At 45.6% G+C, this 22,487-nt stretch overlaps 2 protein-coding genes across 3 annotated transcripts in view; one reads left to right on the top strand and one right to left on the bottom strand.

Annotated features, from left to right (window-relative positions):
* INSYN2A (inhibitory synaptic factor 2A) overlaps window positions 1-6,520 on the bottom strand; it is a 37,518-nt gene extending 30,998 nt beyond the window's left edge. Inside the window, exon 1 of the mRNA XM_082764405.1 lies at window positions 6,331-6,520. The gene's annotated coding sequence lies outside the window, so the exon portion shown is untranslated. The remainder of the gene's footprint in view (window positions 1-6,330) is intronic.
* The window catches only part of DOCK1 (dedicator of cytokinesis 1), a 258,024-nt gene that overhangs the window by 106,869 nt on the left and 128,668 nt on the right, over window positions 1-22,487 (top strand). The gene's annotated exons all lie outside the window — the stretch shown is intronic.

Raw genomic sequence — 22,487 nt, 5'->3', positions numbered from 1 at the left:
TGGAAGCCTTTTGTCATTTTTATGGCACTTTCTCTTAAATAATTAAAGTAGCAAGCGTAAAAACAAGAACTTAAGGACAGTTCTTAATCTGCGTTATTTTTAATACCGACCTCTAATTGTTCTCCATAAACAACAGTAGTTTTTGTGAGTGTTTGGAGGGGGAAAAAAACAAGTACCAAATGATGACAAGGAAAGCAGTTCTGCTCAGCTTGTCTTTTTGCATCCTGGCTTTCCAAGTGATGGGGAGGATACAGACAGGAAAAGTTAGAGAAGCAGGTTCCAGCCCCTTGCTTGAGCCTTACAGCTTTACTTTTGCTGTGGAGGCGCTGGAAGGCACCGCGGCGCTGGGCTCGGGCCCAAACCAGGCATTTTAACAGGTTATTAATTGTTATTAATTGATAAATAACATCATTCTAGGAGATTGGAGTTTTGAGCTCCAGTGCTGGCACTGGGAAATAAACGCTGGGTGATTTTCACCCTCTTGAGGAGGGCATCTGTGAACAGCTTTAGTCTCCAGCAGGTTCTGGCTCTTTTGAGACCTGAGCCTGCTGGTGGTGGGGGAGGCAGAGTGGTGCACACATCAGCCTGACCTTTGCAACAGGAAAGGCTGGGACAAAACTGGACGTTGGTTACCTGCAGGGTGACATTTAATTGCTCTACTGCGAGTGAGAAATATTCCCAAATGCTGCAGAAATTCCTTCTTAAGAGCTGGTTCTCCAATGCTGTTGAAATAACGTGAAGGAAGAGCCGAATTCCAGCGTGGGGTGAAGTTGTCTTTACTTCAGACACCTGTGCAAAAGTGCCAAACCTCAAATCCCAAGGTCTCAACTTCTCCTCACATGTGAGCAATGTGGGAGGAGGCTTGGAGCTGCTGAGCACCCAGGTGAACGTGCTTGTTCCAGGTCACCAGGGGAAACGTTTTTGGTTCAGTACAGGAAGAACTGCATGGAGAACGAAGGGGAGAGCGATGAGAGCACACACGGGTGGTACAGAGATGGAAACTGAACTGCTGCTGGGCTTTGTGAACCTGGGAGGCGACGTGGAGGAAGATCTCCACAAACGCTTGGTGTTGTCGGTGGGTTATTTGTGGCACGGACAATCAGGAAGCACATCACAACAATCAGTAGAGATCTTCTCGGGGATATTTATATGGCCCTTTTGTCAGTCTGAGTTAATGTACTGTGCTCATCTGAAACTGTAGGACTGTGGCTGAGAAGTCCCCTATTATTAATCGGAATTGCCTGAATAACGCTCTAGGCACCAGAATTGCCTACCAGTCAGATAATTTGCATCATTTTTATTGTGGCTTTGTGTGTTTTTAGACTCGCACAAAGTGCGAATGCAAGATATAACACATTTTTCTCACCAGCCTGCTCAGCGAGGGCTACCTAAAATACACAGATTCATCTTGAATGGAGGCAGTGAGGCCCAGCCCGTAGAAGGGATCAGTGTTATCGGTGTCAGCAGGCAGTTTGGGCGGCATTTCTCGCTGAATTCCTCTCTTCAGCACTGGGATGTTTTGTCTGTCCCTTTGTCAGCTCCTCAGAGATAGTGCAGCGTTTTATTTGCTGATGGCCTTGATACACAAAAATGTATTAAAGCGATCCCCACTGTAAATGTCTGCACTTGCAGCTATCTCCTCCTCCATTTCTGATTGCGTTTGCAGGAGGGAATAATGAATGTAACACCGAAATGGGCATGAACACCCAATTACTAATGATATGAAGGAGAGATTGGGTTTGCTGTAAATGCTGGTTCTTACGCCTATATGAGTGTCCAAATGCTATTGATTTGACTAAATTCTCTTCTTCCTCCTTTTCCCAAGGAGAGCAGAAGCAGCCAACGAGACCCAAACCACTTTCCACAGTGCTAACTTCACCATGCAGTCCTGAAGCTGCACCCCTGCTTCAGCACTTCTCTGTCAGGCATTACACAGCCTCTTTCCTCATTTTTAAAAAGTCACTGGTGCCTCGGTTCACGTGCCTGGGGCTTCCTTGGGCTCTGTAACTTGCAGCAGCTTTGATCTCCCTGACTCGTTCGCAGGCAGCAGCACTGCAGCTCTGGCGTGAGCGTTGGCTGCTGTGAATTTGTGGGCAGCACAGAGCAGCTCCGTGCTCTCGCCGTGCTCAGGCACCCCCAAACCACCCCAGCACCCTACCTGAGGAGGGGTCGGGTCTGTTCCCCCCACGCTGTGGTCACAGTGGTGGGCTCTCACGTCTGCGTCGTGTGCCTCACTGCACTCCAACACGACTTCTGAGTCCTGCTGCTGTGAAGGGGGCTGTGTTTCACCTGCCTGGGTCTCAGAAGTCAGGGCAGGACTAAATACACGGTGACAGTTTCTATTGGAAACTGTGCTGGATGTTTTGGGGAGTACAACACGGGTTTTACTGCCATGGCTTGTTTCAGAGGACTGTCTCTTGTATGACTGAATCACTGACTGGGTGTCTGCGTTTTTCCTGGAGGTTAAAAAAATGAAGAGGTGAGGAAGGGCAGCTGTAAAACAAGCAGGGAACGATTTTTTTTTTTTTTTTTTTAAAAAGCAAGCACAAACCAAGTAAATCCTTCTTTCTTAGCTGTTAACACTTCCTAGCTCCAGACCATACAGGCTCATCCTCCTTTGCTTTTGCTTTTAAAATAGTTTAATTTTGTAACTACGTGGGCATCCTGCACAGGCATGCTGTAGTGCACACACACAGGCAAAAAAAAACATGAACCCTTTGCTTCTCTTCCCCATGGGTGGCATGAGGTTGGGGTTTTGTCAGTATTCTTTCTGGACAAAAATAGAAGGAATCGCTGTACCAGGTAAAATGGAAGCAAATACACGTAGAGGAAAAGGGCTTTAAAAAAAAAAAAAAAGTAATGATAATAAAAAAATTAATGGCCTCTCTGGAGATGAGTGGAAAACTTCAGCTTTGCATCTGGAGGAGCAGGATGGCCAGGTGGAAATCAGGAAGGGAGGAAGGCACGCTTCGGTGCACAGGACTGCTGCCAGAAAGGGACCGTGCAGCTGAGGCAGACAGCACCTACAGGGAAAAAAACTTCACGCAGGACTTCCAGTGTTCACCTATTGTGAGAAGTGAGTGTGTGCCAGGCACTGCAGGTTTTCTTTCTGCAGGGTTGGTAAATTCTGTGCAAAAGCCACGTGCTTACATGTTCTTGGGTCCCCTGTCTGAGCGCATTTTTTTAACCTGTTCTATGAAACTGGTGTTAGAGAACTTCAGAAAGCAAACTGGGGGCGTTTCTGCAGGGAAAGCTAGCGTCAGTAAGCGCTTTATTCACAACTCCTTTAGCCCTCTGTTGAAATGCTTCTTTTTGTGTACTGCTGCCTGATGGCACTGAGAATTAATACCAAAGTCTAACAGAAATCCACTCTAGACTCTAACAGAGTCTAGCAGAAATCCCCCTACAACCTGGCCCCACTACAGCTGAATTTCTAACATGCCTGACCACGTGTGCACAACCCTATTACTGGTTACAGATGAACTTCTCCAGTATCTGCTACATCAAATGTTTTGTGTTAACATCTGCCTTTGCATTTGTGAGATGTTTCACTCGCTGTTTCGGTATGGACTGAGTTTGAGGCCAAACGATCAGCGAAGTGTGTGGATGTGGAGGAACTTCTGCACCCCCTGTGAGGACAGGAATGTCCTGCTGTAGAGCTGTAGGTTAAGAGGTTCTTGTCTGCATGCAGGTGCTGTAGGACCGAGAGCTCTTCAGAGCCAGGGCTTTGAAGCCCACCTGTTTCACTCAGACTGGGAAAATGGCTCTGACTCCTCCGTACGCCTCTGTACTTACAGCTTGGCTTTGGCTGTGACAACTACCGCTGCAGTAAAGTCAGGCCTGCTGCCTTCCTGCCACTAAAGGGGGGAAAATAAGCAAAGAGGAGGACATGAAAAGCAGCTGTTGGGTCACTGAGTTATTATTCTTACAACCTGCTATCGTTGCCTGTGAGACTCGTGCCCGTACATATACCTGGTGACTTTTCAGCAGGTGACTTTCAAGGCACGGATCACCCCAATGCTGTACGAACGTGCAGACAGGCTGAACTGCTCTGGAAGTAAGAAGGGATCAGCAGAGAGCTGTCTCCTGCCTGAATGTCGTAGCACTGTAGTAAACTGACTTCAAAGTGACGTGCCACTAAAATCAGAGAATGCTCTGATTATCTTCTGTGCAGTCCAGAATAATCTGAAACTTGGTACCTAATGAGTGGCACTTGTGCACGTTCATAGGTTAGACAGCATGATTCTGTGCAGAATAAAAGCAAACAGCACTTTTCAAATGGCTACATAGCAAATACCCCCCCAAATTCACCACACTGAGGTTTTTTATACTTCAAATATGTTTGCAGTCTCCTTTCCCTACAGCCTATTGGATTTGAAAACTGAGCAAACAAAATAGAAGGCAGTGCTGCGCTCCGAAACAGATCCAGATTTGTTGCTTACATGCTTTTTAATATCTCGCACAGATTTTCAGCAGTTCTTTAAATAGTGCCTGTCATAAGGCACAAAATAATCCCGCTTTAATCACTAATTTAAGCGAGCTTGGTATGCGGCTCCGCTCTCTGATATCCTAGGCTCACTGCAGTTCCCCCAGGTACGCGTGGATTTTGGGACTGCACCTCCCAAGTTGTCCCTGCCCAGGCTGCCTCCGCTCGCCCTGAGGTACCACCGGCTGCGTTGCAGCACAGCTTTTTGGCAAGCCGGGAGCTTTCGCTGCCTCTCGCTCCCCCACCAGCCGCAGGCAGAAGCGGTGTTGCACGGCACTGTTATAAGGTCGCTTTCAATGCCTCCAGAACAGGAGAAACGCAGCGTTAGAGTTGGCGGCGTGTCCTCCGAACGGCGTGAGCAGCCTGGGTTCCCCAGGAAGGCACCGCTGGCTTGTGGTGACCAACAGCGTTCGCTCCCCGGTAGTGCACGTCAGGAGGACGCCTCGCTGTGATTCGGCACTCGTGCAGGCTCCCGGGCTTCTCAGCAGCTCCGTTTCCCTCCCTACGTCTTAATCTGCAGGGAACTTGGCTGCTCCTTTCACTCCGGATTCATTACGGAGGCTGCTGTGCATCTACTGTACCAAAACACTGCTGTCGGTGAAATAGTTAACCGGGGAAAAAAAACGCAGCAGTGATCTTATGAGCTACTTGTTCGTGAGCTTAATTAGCGGGAAGGGTGCCGTGAATGTTAAGTGCTGTCCCTCCCGATAAGTCGCCAATACTTGGTGCTGCTGCTGCCCAGCTGGCTTTTTGTTTGGTGTGCCTGTGTGTGTGTGCACATCAATCTGGGGGAAACGCACTGATTTCTCTCCAGATTACACATCTTTCGAGTGTCTCGTTAAAAATACGCAGGATTAATAATCACGCAGCCCGAAAGAACACATTTTTCACCAAGGGCATCGTGACGTCCTCACCAAAAAAAAAAAAAAAAAAAAAAAAGCTAAAAAAAAAAAAAAAAGCTGCTTTAGTGCTTTAGTGTCAGCCTTCAGCAATGAGCTCATTCGGGGAAGACAATATGCTTTAAATGCAACAGCAACTCCAACTCCGGGCAGCGATTTTATTTCGTAACTGCTCGGTACAGATATTGGGCTCGGCACGGTGCAGCATCGCTCTCCCTCGCAGCCAAGGACTCCGTGCCACGGCCGGGCAGAATCAGCCCCTGGGTGCCGAACCAGGGCTATCCGAGCACCGAGACCTTTCCATCCGAGCTGCTCGGCTGCGTTTCTAACGCTGGAAAAAAGCCGGCTTTGAACTTGAGAGCGTGTTTTTTTTTTTTTTTGGCACTTGGCGAGGGGTGCTGCTGGAGGGAAGGCTGGGGCACGCTGCTGGAGCCCCGCCAGGCTTCGCCCCACAAGTACGGCACCGCCAAGCTCCTCGTCCTCCGCGCTCGACATTTCTCCTGCCGATCCCTTGGCGTTCAGCACGGGGTTTAGGATGCTCGCCCGCCACCTGATTTGGGGCTCGCAGTTTCTCACCCGGCGCCTGGCTTTCCACCTTGGTGGCAGCGCTGCCAACACGAGCAGCACCCACACTGAGGGGACAAACCCCCCGTTTCCCTCAGCCCCGACCTGTTACCCTTGGTTCGAGCACCTCACCGCCCAATATCGCTTCCCTGGCGATATAAGAGCTGGCTGAGGACAGCTCTTATCAAACTTGCCCCTCGGCCACCCCCAGGAGCTGCTGTCCCCCCCCGGTGCAGCGCCACAAGGTCAAGGGGGGCGCTCAGCCCCTGGGGCTCGAGGGGGGGGCTCTGCCCTCAGCGGGGCCCAACCGGGCTGCCCCTTCCCTTCCCCATCATCATCACCATCATCACCATCATCCTCCTCATCCTCATCATCCCTTACCTTGAGCGTCCTCACCAGGGCGTGCGGTGCTGGGCGCTCCCTGGGCGCTGCATCGCTCTCCGGGCGCTGAGGGGAGCGGCGGCGGCGGCGGCGGCCCCCGGCTCGGAGCCGGCCCCTCAGCGGCGGCCTGGGGAGCGCTGGCTGCAGGCAGCCGCCGCCGCCTCGCCTTCCCCCGGCGCCCTCATGGGCTGAGGAGCCCGTTTCGGGGAGAGGGAGGCTCGGGGAGGATGGAGGGGGGAGAAAAGGGGGGGCCGAGGGCCGCCTGCCCGCCGCCGGGAACTTGTTGAGCGGGACCCGCGCTGCGCGGGGAGGAGCCGGGGGCCGGGCCGGGGGCGGCCCCGAGCCGGGCTATGAGGGGAGGGGATGTAGTGGGGGGGGGGGAGGCTTCCAGCCCGAGTGCTGCTCAAGAAGCGTTTTTTTTTTATCATTAGAATTATTATTTATTTATTATTTTTTTAACCGCCTCCTGAAAGTTCCTCAGCCCGCTCGCCACCAGCCACCCACCGGCGATGCTGAGGGCCACGCGTCCTGCGCTAGGGACTGCACAGAGCGGGACGAGCTGGACGGGCCCTGCCATAAAAAACACCCCACGGCCACCCGCTGAGGGTGCACCAAGCCTCGGCCGTGTCACCACAAGGCGAGACGCCCGAGCTGGGCGCCCAGAGGGTCAGTGCATCGCCAGCCCCGGCACGGTGCAGCAGCAGCACTGCCTCCGCTCCTGGGCAGCTTTCTGGGGTGAAATAGCTGGAGCAAACCAAGCAGATCGTTGCGCCACTGAATACACGCTGCTGCTGCTGCTGCTGCTGCCTGATTTGTGCCAGCTTTGCTATCTTTACCCAGGGCTCTCTGCTGGTAGAGCCTGGCGCTGGGTGAAGAAATCCTCCCGGACCCGTTCGACATGTAAAGAAAGCATCATCAGTGTGGGAGCACGGAGATATTCACAGGCATCCCTGACGGTTAAGCCGCAGTTCAGCCGTGCAGGACTGGATCTGAGGAATGTTTCACAAAGCAGGCCGTCAGCAGAGGGCAGCTAAGTTGCTCTGCTTGCCTGCTACCTGTCCAGGTGCTCCCCTGGCCCGCCGTCCTCCATCCTTCATCTGTGCAGGCTCACCAGGACCAAGGGCACGCCGTCTGCATCGCCTGCTGCTCACCCCAGGAGCCGTGCCACGAGGGCACAAGCTGATGGCACGGCTAAGGTGGCAGTTTGGGATCTCTCTGGGTATCTCAGAGGAGACGTTTTCCCAAAGAAATAGGTGGGAAGAACTTACATATCAATTTGCTTGAAAGAACAACAAACACTGTGCATTTTATTTTATTTTTTTTGTTTTCCGGTTCAGCAGCCCTGATTTGCTGTACCCCAGGACCTCTGTGTTGTTTTTTTTTATACTGAAATAAACTTGTTTATTTATACAGCCAGTATATAAGCAGGGGTAAAATGAAATGGTGCGCTGATCACCTTTTAGCTAGGTGTGCTAATTTGACAGGAGACATAGATCACCTGTAGTAGACGCAGTCACTTTTTCACGAGCTGAGCACGTGAACCATGCCAGCTGCGTCATGCGACGTGCAGACCGCGGCTGCTGGAAGGAATCACTCCCGCTGCATAACCTCAGTGACTTGCAAGGAAAAGCCCTCCGACAAAAGCAGCAGTTAAAAGATCTGCTGCTCCAGTTAGTCTTTTCTCCATCATCATATTTAGAGGCCCCTGTCCCAGGGCTGATTATTCTTGCACAGCATTATGTATATGCCCCATTTATAAGGCTAGGCAACTTTACAGTGCTTTCCGTAGATTTTATGAGAATTAGAAAGGTCTTTCCCGTTGCCCTTCAGATTCCTGCTTGTCCTGCATGTGTGTAAGCACTGTTGGTATAAAGTACTTGTAGCTTGTACACAGGGTTCAGTTACTTATGGTTTGTGAAAAATGACAGGATTCGTGATGATCGTGCTTCACATCACTGTAAGAGTGCAGAGAAGTAAATACACGGGGGAAATGGAGATGCTTCATCATCCCCTTTGCCAGTTTTTCAGCCTTTAAAAGATGCCGAGTGCAACTGCTGCAGGTCAAAATTATGCTGGAACAGGGAGAGAAAGCTCTGACCTCAACCTGGTAAGATGCAAAGAGAAAAAAAAAAGACAATTTATTATTATTTCTAAAGTACAAATCCATTTTGTTCTAACGGGCTGTCCTATCTTGCCATATCGCCTTTTTCCTGGTGTTTGGCAGGCAGGAGGGGGTGACTCTCTCAGGGCTGGTTCTCAGGACTGCAATTCTGGTGCGGTGCTTGCGTGGGGATTTCAGCACGGGCCCTTTTGGCTGCCAGCGTTTGGGACATATGTTTCCTGTGCTCGGTACAGCTGCGAGGGTTTTGGCTCCTGGGGAGCGTGAGGCTGCTCGCAGCGAGCGTCCCTTGCCTGGGAGAGCCGCGTGTGCTCTGAGCAGGTGTTCGCTATGATTACGCTCCGCCAGAACGTGCAGGTCCTGCAGTGCAGCGCTGAAATGTCGATTTCTGGAAGAGTCTGCGAAGTTCTTGTCAGTCCTTGAGGAAAGGCGCTCCCATCCAGCTCAGGGAAAAGCAAGTGGCAGCCAGAGCTCTGCTTCTCTGCCAGGTGTGCCAGCTGACGCCGGCACAGACAGGAAGATAACCCACACCAAAGCTGTTTTCCAAATCAGCGTGCAGGCTGGTATTTACACTTAGCCTGGTTTAAAATGTGTATCGTGCACTGGAACCCAGGCCCAGGTTGTATCGAAAGGGGAAAAGTCAAAGAAAATGCGGGGCCAAGTGCACGAGTGAATGAGGGGAGGGCAGCGATGCCGGCCCTGGAGGAGTTAGGGGTATGGGGTCGGGGCACTGCACGGCCTGGCACCATCACAGCAGAAACCCGTCCTCCAGGGCTTCCTTCTGCCACATTGTCCTCCCAGACCTCTTCTTCCACATGGGACAACTGGCATTTGGTGTCATGTCCTGTGACAAAAGGTGCTGCTCAGCTTCTGTCCCCGTGAGGCTGTGATGCCTCAAGCGACCCAGAGGATTTATCTGTCCTTCCTGTGGGATGGCTGCCGCTGGGAGGTGTGGGTTTTGTTGTCATTTGTTTGTTTCTTTGTTTAAACCTGAATAATTTATGCCTACCACTTGTTGTAGGTTAAGTGACTTTCTTAGAGGCAGCTAATTTCAGTGCTAACAGTAAATACAGGAGCTCGGTCACGGGGAATACATAATCAGCTAGCACTGGTCTAATTTATCGCGGGACCTCACTGCCTCCCTTTTAGCTGAAAAGAGAGTGAGATTTACTTGATCCGAGACAGTGAGGCATGCAAAATGGTGTGCCTTTTCAGTCCATATTCACCTGGGACCAGCACTATCATCCCACCCTTGCTGAAGGCCATTACTTTCCTATTGCTGAGTCTTTTGTTCACATGAACGGGCCTGCTCCTTCCATGCCCGCGCGTGATAGCCGTGTCAACCTTCCTTTTGGGATTTCTTATTTATTTATTTACTCCAACCTGCCAGGGGAAGAAAAATGGAGGAGCGTTAAGTATGCTGCTCTCCTCCAGCTGAGGTGAATGCAAACTCAGCTTGAATTTCAAGCAGGTCCTCCTGCCATCGCCCTCAGAGGCGCTCCCGGCTTTGGGGGAGGACGCGGCCCACTTGGCTGCCTGACGGAGGAGGGAGGCCTCGGAGGCATGCAGGGCAAAAACTGGTGAGAAATTGCACATCTGTGAACTTAGAGGAACGTTTTGAAGATGAAGTGGATCTAAGATTACGTGTATAGCACCCCTAATACCCGTGTGCAGCTAAAATATGAAGCAGCTGATTAAGGGAACTGCCGCTTATGGGTGCTCTGCTCGAAGAAGGGAAATGCTGAGTAACATCATTAGCTGTGATGATTATTTCTGTACTTCAGCAGTATGAGTACGAGCAGGGTTTGGGCCTCTTAATTTCCCTTTCTACGCATCATTGGGAGAAAAATGCAACAACAAACCCTAGCAGCCAAAACTCTTCATTTCAAGTTCTGGTTGAACGCGGTCTCGTTAGGAGGCCAAATTGCTGGAGATGTTAGGTCCTCCATCTTCGTCTGAAGGGGAAGCTGATTGGGGTGGGAGGCTTCTTTTCATATTTTCACCCTTTCTAGTTGAGGAGTGTACAGGTGTTTTTGGGAAGGGAACCTACCTGATGATTGGAGATACTCATGGGGGTGGGTTTTTGGTTGGTTGGTTTGTAAGGACGGAGATCGTGGCACAGTCTCGTGTGGTGCGTACGAGTTGTTGAATCACCTCGCAATAAAGATGTTCTCACCAGATGCAGACTTCTGCACTGCTTAAATTATCATGCAGTCTGTACGGCTAGGAAATAAATGAGGGTCTGGGAGACCGTGATGTATGATACCCTAAATGGCTGCATTTTGTTCATATTTGAAAGGCAGTTTAGCTTGTCGTCATTACTGATGATTTGTGCTTTTATAGCCCTTCCTTTTGCATTTCAGAAATCCTTTGTGCCCATCTGAATAATAAATCACCGTGTTTGATTTCTTCAGTAAGAGCCAATGTGAAATTATATTCTTATTAAGATGTCTTGAGAAACTCTAAGTGTGGGGGAAATTGTCTAAAGGAGTAGATGCCAAGTTGGCTAATATTTTGTTTTGCCTTGTTTATTTTATTATCTTTGCAGATCGCAGGGATGTATCTCCAGTTGCTTTGCGGCAAAGGGAGAAATACCCTGATTAAAAATAAAAAATAAAAAATCCGATCGTACTTTTGATTGCTTTCAAACAAATGGTTTCAGATTTAAGCACCTAATGAAATCTGGAACGAGCTTGAGTTCTGCCTTAGAATTCAAGGTACTGACAAAAGAAAGGCAAATGTAACAAATAATGGGAATACTTTCATCTGCTTCATATTTGCTCTTTGGTGGAGCAATATATTATTTATACAACATTGATTTCATTAGAAGGAGGATTTGATGTAACTTTTCTGTCAAGCTGGAGAACTATTAAATGTTACAAGGTACTGTAAAATCCCAAGCCTTCAGTAAGGTTTTCTTGATTCAAATTTGCAATAGTTCAATATTGCAATAAAGCATAAAAATACAGGCTTTTACGTGCTTTTACATATTCCTTTAAAGGTAGAAGCCCACATAGCAGTTCGGTGCTAATGCATACTACTTAGCAGAAAAAACAAGCTACAATAAAATGCATGAAAAATGAAAATCATATAAAATTAGGTAGGAGAAGTAAAAGTGAAGAGTGCAAATAGTCGAAAGTAAATTGAACACAGCATTTCTGGCGGTTCCGTGAGTCTCAAACAAAATTAAATATTTGGGCCATAGTGGTCGGAAATGAACTCTTCAATGCAGCTTCCAAAATCCCTACGCAGGCACCAAAACCTCAATTATTTTGAGACATGGCAGAGGAGTGAGGCCAGTTTTTGGAAACAGATATGAAGAGGCAGGTTGCTTTATCATGGGCACCCCAAGCCTTTAGGCACATACTCACAGTAAGGAGCTGTGACGCTGTAATTTAATGAGGGGCATCTTGAGAAAAAGGAATGGGAAACTCAGGTCTAGCGGTGAATTGCAATGACCACCACAAATTTAGGAACGAATGTGATACAAATTGAAAAATAAAGAATTTCACAGCCCATTCCCTGCTGTGGGAAGGCAAAACTTCTGTAGGGTCTTGGTCACTGTGGCCTTTCTAGCACCATTTCTTACTACAGAAAGAGTAGTTAAAGAACAGAGAGCTGTTCGGGATTTTTTTAAACATGCATTTTTTATCCACTATATATTTCTTACAAACAATAGCTTAAACGTTCCTGTGATAGCATGCCATGCAAACTACCGTAGGAGCACACAGTGTTTCTTTAAAAACCAAAACCCTTTTTTCCATCCAAAAATTATTGGAAACGTAACTTTGTTAGTACAGTACCCAATAAGAGCACGTCGCGTTGGAAGACTTGAAGGAATTTAGGAACTTTGAGCAAAATGCTCATACCTACATGTATTTTGTTGCTGGTACTAAAGTAAAATATTTACATAGAAAAATCATACGTTAAGCTTTGAATAGTGCCAGTGCTCCAGCTGAATATATTTTTTTAAATAAAATAACCTACGAATGTAAGCGTTAGCAAATAAGGATATGCTAAATTCATGGTTGGCTTGCAAAGACTTAATTCTTTTATGTATTAAAATGTATGTGACTAAGTTTTACCTTAAGAAAGGAATATAAGAAGTTATTTTTAAAAGTCCTGAAATCCTACAAGCACAAAATATTCGACTAAGCTGTGTTATGCAGCAGTCTGATTATAAATGTGGGAAGCCTAATAATGACATTAAGTAAATTTCTGATTGACAGCAGAGGCCAAGTGAAGTCCTCGTTAATCCCAGCTATGTGGCTCCTGGTAAGGCAGTACAATAAAAATGGCTCTGTCCTTTGTAAAAAGTGATCTCCAGGATACTTGTGTACGAACCATTACAAGTAGCACCACATTTTGATTTCCTTAAACTTTTGAGCAAGTTCAGCGCTGTGAATATTGATACTCAGAGCAGTAGAGGAACGTAATTAGGACATGCTTTAAATCGGAGGGTGCCAGGCGGTGTTGTGAAACCCACAGGGAAGGGGGTGAAACAAATGTGCGAGGGGCAGCAGGAGAAGCCCAGCAGCTGGGGCCGGGCTGGAGTTGTGGGCAGAGCTGCGCAGAGTTCATCTTTTCAGGCTTTCTCTCCGGGAAGTTGAGATGTGCTGCTTTTCCGCAGCCATCTGGCATGGTTTGGTTTGGAGTCTCTGAGGTTCCGCGTGCCCGAGGAGCACGGTGTTTGTGTTTCAGCATGAGCAGCTGAGGTTGGGAGATGAATTAATTATCATGAAAGGGAATCCTCCTGAAGAGCTACAGTGCAGTGAGCACAGGTTGCGTGGAGAGTGGTGCTGGCGAAGCTCAGCCACCACGGTGGGCAAATGTTGCTGCTGAAGCCACTGGACTGCAACCAACAGCCAGAGGATTTTTCATTTTCTTTTAGAGAACTCCAACACGAAAGAATATCAGTGTTAATGTAAGGGCAATTACTCCTCTTTCCCCGTTCTTTACAGAACTCAGCGGAAACAAGGTCACTGGAAATCTCAAGGTCTCCGTTGAAATGTTCTCCTTACATTTGGAAAATCTCCTTTTCTGTTAAGCTTGTGCAACTAAAGGGATCCGCTTTTGGCATTGTGTTCAGCACCTCAGCCTGCTCTGCGAGGCGCTGCCCTCCCGGCAGAGGCTGGGCTGGAGGCTGGAGGCTGGCAGGAGGCGTGCGGGTTGCGTGGGTCCTGCTGCATGTTGTGGAGGGTGGGCTTGGAGAAGGGGTGGGGGTGAGCAGGACCCCCTCGTGGCTTCTTCAGGAAGTCCCTAGTGGTTATAACTCAGAGATGTCTGAAAACACGGGAAGAGATTTAGTGTTGAGTGTGATTTTTGTAAAACTGGTGTTTTTTTCATTATTTTTTTAAATATCTGTTCTAACAAGTGATGTCCACGTTCAGAATTATTCTACTTCGTTGTTGGTTGCACGTTGTCCCCAGATGTCCGTCCATCCTCCAGGCCATCTCGTCCCAGGATTTGTGCAGTCCCCTTCTGAACTTGCTTTTGCTGCTTGCCTCTGCAACTTCCACCGCTCCCTGTGCTTAGAAAATAAGTGCATAAATTAAAAAGTACTTTCTCATATTTGCCTCAAATTCATTTCCCATTAACTTCAACAGCTGTCTGCTGGTTCTAATGCTGTGGAAGCTGCGAGTAGCAGCTGTGCACTCATTTTATCCCCCACCTCTGTGATTTTGAACACCTCTGGCTGTACAAATCCCCCCTACGCCATCGTGAAAGACTCTTGGACCTCGTGGTCCCTTCTCCAGAGGCAGCTTCTCCATCCACTTGTCGTTTCTCTTGCCCTTTCCTGAACCTGCAGCGAGCTGTTGCTCTGTCTCCCTCGAGTTGCAGGGGCCGTATTTGTTCATTGAAATCATGGTACCCTCCGTGAGATGATGATACCTTGCAATGCAATCTTCGCTGTATAATGAACACCACCAGAGCTTTGTGTGTGAGCTAAGTTCGTAGGAAGATGAGCTAACGAGGTTTGCTTCGACGTGTAATTTTGTTAGTTCACATCAGCTAGAAGATGACATAGCCCCGTGTCTGGGGGCTATGGCTGGTGGTGTGCAGGTTGCTGAGGCTCCTTAGGGAACCCCCCTGCAGGGTTAGGGCTTCTCAGGGGCTGCTTTTCTGCTTTGTCACAGCTCTGCTTTTTCCCTTTTTTCCTAAGGAAACAGTTGGCAGAGGAACTTGACCCTTTCCTCTGTGTCTCATAGGAGCTCATTTTGTGGAGAACTTACCCGCATGATCTTTGTCACAATATTGTAATTAAACGGAGTTGAACTTGAAAGATCTGTTTGAAAAGAAGGAAAAACTTTTTAATTGTAGGTGTTGCTAGCAAAATGCACAAGGTGAAAATGCCTGGCCAGTAATTGGAAGAAACTGAAAACTTGCACGTTAATTTTTCCGTTTAATAGGGAACAAAAAAATGTTTTAATAATTCACAGGGATGCAATGAGTGTTTTCCTTTTATTTATGCATATTTATCACTTGGCTTGAATCATAAACATATTAATTCCTGCCTTCTGGCTAATGACTTTGGGTAATGTTTGTACTTTTTTTAATGCAGAAAATGTCCGCATACCTTATATTCCCTATAGGAATAAACTAATTTTATTCAGGTTTACTTCCTTAGCCCTGAAAGCGATTTTGTCTTACCTTAAATAGTTTTTCTAAGGTATTTTTAAAGCTGTTAAAAAATATATATCCTTAACTTTACTTCCTCAACCGATAATGAGCAGCATTCAGCCATACCAATAAAATTTACTTGCTGTTTTCTAGGCTTATGACTGTCAAATGGCAAAAGTGGATGTGAGTGTTGCAAGCTCCGCCATAAATCAAGGTTGCTTTATTTTTCTGCTATGGTTTAAAATATTCTGCCCCAAAAGGAAATAGTTCCAATGGTATTAAATGCCTGGATGCTTTCTCAAGAAAAGAACTGTCAAAGTAATGTTATTATTACTTTCAAGTAGGAATTATATTTACACTTTTGTTCTGACACCTGAAGACAGGCCCTGGAATTAAATGGGATATTTGGGGATCTCAGGTATTTTCTCTTCTTCTTAGGCTGTGGTACTCTGTATTTATCTCCTATTCTTCATGTTTCTTCATATTTAAGTAGTATTTTATCAAATATAGACATATATTGGCGTATTTGTGTTCTGTGATATTTCAGTTAAACTTTTGTTATCTTTAAGTATTGGAAAAGATGTGGTAAAGGTGCTTATACCTGTATCAAAGATACATTTTCTCGGGAAAATAATAAAAAATAACCCTATTTCCCTATAATTATTTGTGGTTAGTTTGCATAAACCATGGAATTCAAATATGGGAGCGAACATCTCTCCAAGAAGCTGACAGCACTGCCCCAGTGCAGCCGTCCTTCCTCTCCCACTCTCCTATCTGGCTCTTTTTTCAGGACTGTTCCTTGCAAAAAGATTAGTTAATCTGCTTTAAAAATATTATTGTTATCCAAATGCTAACATGATTCAGGCCTTCCAAAGTAATCCAGGGTTTGGTAGGACTGCAGTCGGCAAGTTTGTGATTTGAGAAGGGAGAGTTTTCAATAGATAAGCCTTTTTTGACATGTACATGCTGAGTGGGACAATTTAGCTGATCCTGTTTGCAATGTACTCTTTGAGAATTATTTTTTAAAAATCTGAAGAAAAAATAAGCTTGTACTATCTTAAAGTAGTGGAGGCTACACAATGTTTTGCACAGATCTGAGCATATAAAGGCAGGAAGAGTATGATTTGTGTCTAACTTTTTATGCATCTCTTGAGACTTGTATGGTAATACGAAGTGACTTCTTAACATTCAGTGTAGAGAAAAATGTTCCAAACAAAAGCTAATTTTTGTCTTTGAATGGACTTGGGAACCTGACAGCTGTATACATGTGCATGAGCTGAATGCATCTTCAGACTTTTAATATATTTTCTGTCTCAGTAGAGAAACTCTTCCATTTAGAACCTCTTACTTTAAATGATGTTTTCCGTTGTCTCCATTTTGCTAGCTTTTGTACATTTTAAGGAGATAGTCCTCAAACTTTCCACTTAAACATTTACAAACTTGATGCTTTTATCCACACATTTCATTGTTGTTTTTCCCACTTTGTCGAACATCTGAGCTTACATACGAGTATGTAAGGCTACATACTCGTAGCCTTAGTACGAGTCATCAGTGCTGACTTCTAGCTTCTCTTCTGCAGGTTTAATGGCTAAAAATTTTGTTAGTGCTTGTATTGGGGAGACAGAACTGTTCACACGGAGCAGCTCCACCGGCAGCGGGGAGTAGGGAAGCATACAGCGCTGAGAATCAGACCCACCGTTTTCAATAGCGTCTCATGAGTGTATATGAAGAAGAAAAAATGAGCTGGACTTGGACACAAATCTAAAAATAGAAACTTGCAGCCCATCTTTGGCCTGGTTACCATCTCTTTTGCTCTTTGTGTCCTGGGAAAAAGCAAGCCGAGTGCTCAGATGGCACAGATTGATGTAACACCACTGGTTTCATCGAGCTGTGACAGCTCGCATTGTGTGATTTAAAAAAAATACCTATTTATTTCTGCCCTCATCTTAGTTGTCATGTTATAGCCATAAGAGGAAGTATAAAGTGAGTAAATATTAGGAAATTTTAATGAAATGACTGAATAGTCACCAAAGATGACAGGGGAGAAAGCATTTCTAAACTCATTCCATGTATCTTTCACTTTAGCACCTGAACTGGTTTTGTTTTTATTTATTCTTTCTTGATATTTCTTTTATATTCTGATCTATGAAGACTGTTTCTTGTGGGCTTGAACGTACTTCGTGTTGGCCAAGTGGCCCTCAGCCTCCAGGGCTGGGATGGGGCATGAGCCTGGGCGGGGAGCTGGGCCTCACAAAATGTAGAATGGGTCCTGCTTAGTTGTAATGCTATGCTCAGCTGGCATTTTGGGAGGAAAACGGGAGAAAGCCTTGCTCTGCCGGGGCCAGCTCCTGCCGACTCTGGTTGCTCAGCCTCCTGTGTGCCATGAGCCCTTCCCACCTGCAGGCCACGATGCCTCGTGAGGGGCCTGAGGCGCTGCTGCCCGACCGATCACTTCAGCAGCGCCTCTCCCTGAGCAGAATTATTATTTTTTTTAAGTACAGAACAACCGTGTGCACCCTGAGGTGCCATCCCGAGCTGTGTGTGGAGGAGAGGGGACACGGCCTGTGGCAGAGCAAGCCTCTCAGAGGACATGTCTGTCCCCGTCCCCTCCTGAGCTCCTGTGCCGGGGGCTTCGGCTCTGCTGCCTCAGGCACAAGAAGTTGCTTTTGCTTTGGAATGTTTTAAGTCACTGATTTTAATCTTGTTTCGGATTTAATTTAAATTGCTTTTTCAAAGAGAGATTAGTTCTCATTTAGGTGTGGATAAGTAATTAAAAAAGATCTCTAGACTTAAGTTGCTGTTGTTAGCCACATGCACACACTGCGTGTGTATTAAAGCAATTACATAGTCGAATATACATCTAATCCTATTCTTAGTGCTTAAGTGTTACCATGTTAGAAAATGATAAATGACTTCTTATTTGTGAAGGGATTTACTTTTTTCCCTTATGATTTATGCCAAGATGATGTTGGAAGGAAAATGAAATTCAATTATAAATTGAAATTTATTTTGGTGGTGGAAAACCAGCACTTAAAAAGGCTTTATTATTACTTGAGTATATTGAGCGTGTTGGATATCATAAGGAAAATTATCAAAACATGTTTTACACTTGAATCATACTGAGTTATTCAGAACAGAAGGCATTCTCATTGAAGTTTTTAGGTTGGTTTTGGTAGGCTTGCAAGCACTGAGAAACCTGAATTAGCTTCATCTGGAACCAGGAGAGCTTCATAAGCGAGTAACTCCTCTTCTGGGGGCAGCACTACTCATTGCCTGGCTGCCTCTGCCTGATGGGGTGCACGAGCTCTGTCCTTCACGGGTTTAGAAATTGTGCCCCTTGTCCTGGCTTTTCCATGGGAGAGAAAAGAGAAATGAGATGTCCTGGATTGGAAGAGAAGAGAGAAGGGAAGGGAAAATGGAAGAGAAGCAATAATGGAAAGGAAGGAAAGGGAATGAATTTAAAATAACTACAAATCTGTGTGCCTGCAGAAGCCGTAACCTGGTTTCATTATGTCTAAAAGATACATGCACTAGGCTGGCCAGTTACGTGCTTCAGTTCTGTGATTTGGCTTTCTTAAAAAATGGCTTTTTAAATTTTGATTATTCCAGCTGATTAGTTCTTCAGTTGTCATACTCTTCTTTAAAAAAGTATTAAGAATACATGAAATATATCTCAATTTAACGCCTTTTGAATTCATCCTTCATATCCACTAGTTAGCCCTGCTCCCATTTACTGTTTACCCTGAGAATTGTAAAGAAGATTGGAAAGCAGAAATCGCCTTCCATTACCCCCAGTGCCCGTAACCAAACAAGTGCTATTTTCTTAATGACGCCTGCTGCATGCTGTCTTATTTTCCACACTGCCTTGTGCTCTGGTGGGAGACGGAGGTGCCTTGGTGCAGACCTGGCAGTGGGGCAGGTCTGTAGGGGATTGCTCAGCTCGGGCGTTGTGATCCCACACGTGCCCCATGTCTTGCACATGTTCTGTGTTTCCACGGGCAGTTTAATGCCTGCTTTTGTGCTCCTGAAGGTAGTGATTGACCCCAGCTCAGAAAAAAAGGCTCAATTTGTCCATACCCAAGCTGATAGAGCCCTGTAGCCCTACTGATGTTGGACTTTTGCTGCATTATTTTCTGCAGGAGGAAATGTATAGCTGTTCATCAGTTGTGTCCTGCTGGGATGTATTATATTGAACTTTGTGGTCATCATTTGAAACAGTAATAAAAAAAATAATAAAAAAAAAGAAGTGAATTTAGTTTTCCACAATATTAATGTTCAGCTGTTTCTGCTTAGACTGTATATTAGAGATTGATACTTGCTACGCTTCTTGATACTGTACTTTCTTTAGCAAGGTGGTCTGAAAAATCCCCCCAAAGTATTCTGTTTTACTCTGAGATTAGTAAGAAATAACATTCAAATTTAACAATGTTATGGGGAAGAATTGCATCTTTCTTGGAGCTGTGACCTCATATTACCATCCTCAGGTTCTGCACAAGGCCTTTGGTGCTTTAACTCCAGTCCTCCTTGATCTGCTGTTGTTCCTTGGATTCCCGTCTTACTTAAATGCAAAGTGCTAAATTGTTCTCTGTTATTTGATAGTGAATCCTTATGAAATATAGATACGGCTGCTTCTGTAAATACCTGTAGACAGCCTCCAGCACTGCCTGTAGGAAAATATTTATATCTGAACTTCTTGCTTTTCATTGTCTAAAAGGAATTACTTTTGAATTTTTCTTCTGCTGGTGGCAAACTTGGCACGCGTTTTGCAAAATGTAACAAGCTGAACAAATTATAGATGAAGTAAGATTGCCCGCATGAGAGACAACCTACGTATACGAATGACAAAGTGTCCAGGAGAGGATTCCTGCCAGGGGGAAGCTGGCCCAGTGTGTCTGGGGTGTGCGGCGGTGGCAGCTCGGTGGGCGGCAGCTCTTTGCTCACAGCTCCACCAGGGCCCTGCTCAGACCCTGAGTAAATCGCTTGTGCTCTGCTTTTGAGGCTCTGTAATGGAAATCGTCCTTCTTCTCATTCCTCTGGTGAATCATACTCTAGCTTTCGAGTGGCAGTGGCAAGATGGATGAGCAGGAACCAGGCTCCTCCAGCCCCTGTCTTTGCATCTGTCCTGGAGAGGTGCAGGTGTGATTTGAGAGCCAAATTACGAGTGAAGAGGGAGGTAAGATGAGAGACTCCTGTAGGCAGAGAAGAGCAATTTCACTTCCATGAAACCCCATTTGCTACTACTAGATATTCATCTTTTCAGCTCCTCTTGTCTGTCGATATTGGTACAGAAAGTCTGAATTAAAATGCAAACTCTCCTGAAATTGTATTTCTCTTATTCACCATAATGGCATGTGGATTTGTATGAATAATACCAATTTTGCTACTATACAATGAAATATCACAGAAAGTTAAACTTAGTTAGAAGAGCAGTAATAAAGGAGCAGACCACTTCAGCAGAGCTATCTTTCTCTATCAAAACAGTTTTCCTACTCTTGTGGAGGAGGGAATGAGAGTTGACTGTAATGAAATTTTCATTTTCCAACCATACAAATGTAAAAAAGAGCCCTGCCTTTCTTTTAACACTGATGAGAGTTGCCCTAATTCCTGTCTGCAAGGACTACATCACCTTCTGCTGAACCAAAAGATGAGAACAAAGTTCAACAGAAGAGACTGCCTTCCACATGAAGCCTCCTCCCAATCAAGCCTCCTCTCCATACCCGCTGTTTGTTCTGTCCTGAACATTTCCTATCAGGACAGCCCCACTGGCATTACGTGATGATTTATGTGGATATGAACCAAAGGCAGAAATTGGTTCAGAAACTCAAAAGATTCCCCAGGGACCTCTTCTTGCAAGTTCCTTTTCTAACCCAAGGTTATCTAATCTGCGTGTTCCTACCAATTAAATTTTGATTGCATATATTTCTGATCTTTCTCTCAAGCTTTCCAAGCCCCTAAATAAACCAGTTCTTAAATATTTTATATCACAACAGTCAAATGAGAAGCATCAAAACTGAAATAATTTGTCTTAAAAACAGCTGTTTCTTTTAGAAGTCTGTTGATGAAGCAAGGTCACCTGTCTTGTATGAAGAGGGGGTTCACTGAGAAGGTAATAGGACAGCTTCCCATAGCATTCCCATGATCAGTCATAGTGATACCTTACTGAGGCATGATTTGCTTGCTTCAGGGACAATATCCCTACTACCTGTAGGGCTGTCTCAATTACTGATGTTTCTGTGGTGTAATAATTTTTAATATAGGATGCCTGTTTCAACTTAAATTATCTTATCTTATTTGCACAACTTCTTTATCTGGTCAACCTAATTGTAGTTTATTTCCATGGCTCTCAGCATCGATCGTGTTGGATAACTAAAATTGATTCTGATTGCTTTAGCTAACATTGAGGCTTACAGAAGTGTTTAGCCATCAGTAAAATGTCGTGGTGTGGGATCCATAAGCTTACAGTGCAAAAAGAGTCTGGAAATTCTTGGTTTTTTCCTCGTGACAGCATAAAGTCATTAAAGCCATAACCCAGGAGCAGCCACAGCACAGCATGAAGGATGCTGAGGATGAAGCACAGAGAGGACAGGATCCTGTGCTGTTTGTGCACGTGTCTGCATCTGGGCTGTGTTCTCCAGCTCTGTTTTATTTTAGCTTTTTGGTGACTTGAGTTTGCTTCCAAGAAAGTTCAGTGTTTTTTTTTTTCCCCTGCCATTTATCTAACACCGAGTGCTAGAACACATACGTCTTTCACTTGGAGAGTACTTCAAATGGCGATAATAATAATTATAGTTAAATTAGCTTCCTAACATCATTCTGCGTTGGGAAATCTAAAGTAAACAAGATGAAAGGCTCTCACTGGTGTGAGGAAGACAGCTTGTTTGAGGTTTGTATTGGTGTCAGGAACCTTTTTACTGCCCCATTAAATCTGTCCGGAGATCACTGCTCCTTCTGTCGGTGTGTGTGAGCCTGCTCCCGATGCTGTTGGCATGAAAGACCAAAAGTGGCAAGCGACCTGTCCTGTGACGTGTGTGCTGAATTCCATATAAACAGATTTTTTTTTCTTTTCCTTTCTTTCCCCTACTTGAATGCTAGCCATACCCATAAATATTGTTTTTGTGTGTTGTCCTAGCATTAATAACAGCATAAGGTGAAATACCTGAAACAGATTTGAGGGCAGTTCTCTGGATTTTCAGTGAAGTAATTCGTTACATAGCTGGGGAAAGGCAATCGCATTTAGGAAACCAAAAATAAATGGACTGACCTTCAGAAGTCTTAAGCACTGTGCTTTCAATTGAAGGGCATACTATTTAACAGAGACTCTTTAGAGCTTTTTAAAATGAAACATTTTTGGTTAAAATGGACTTCTTTGAAAAAGAGCCTTAGAAAAAAAAATGATAAATGGTGTTGTTAAAATATC

Source organism: Aythya marila (assembly GCF_965140915.1).
Source record: "Aythya marila genome assembly, chromosome: 7".
Taxonomy (NCBI): domain Eukaryota; kingdom Metazoa; phylum Chordata; class Aves; order Anseriformes; family Anatidae; genus Aythya; species Aythya marila.
This window is presented reverse-complemented; position numbering and strand designations above follow the sequence as displayed.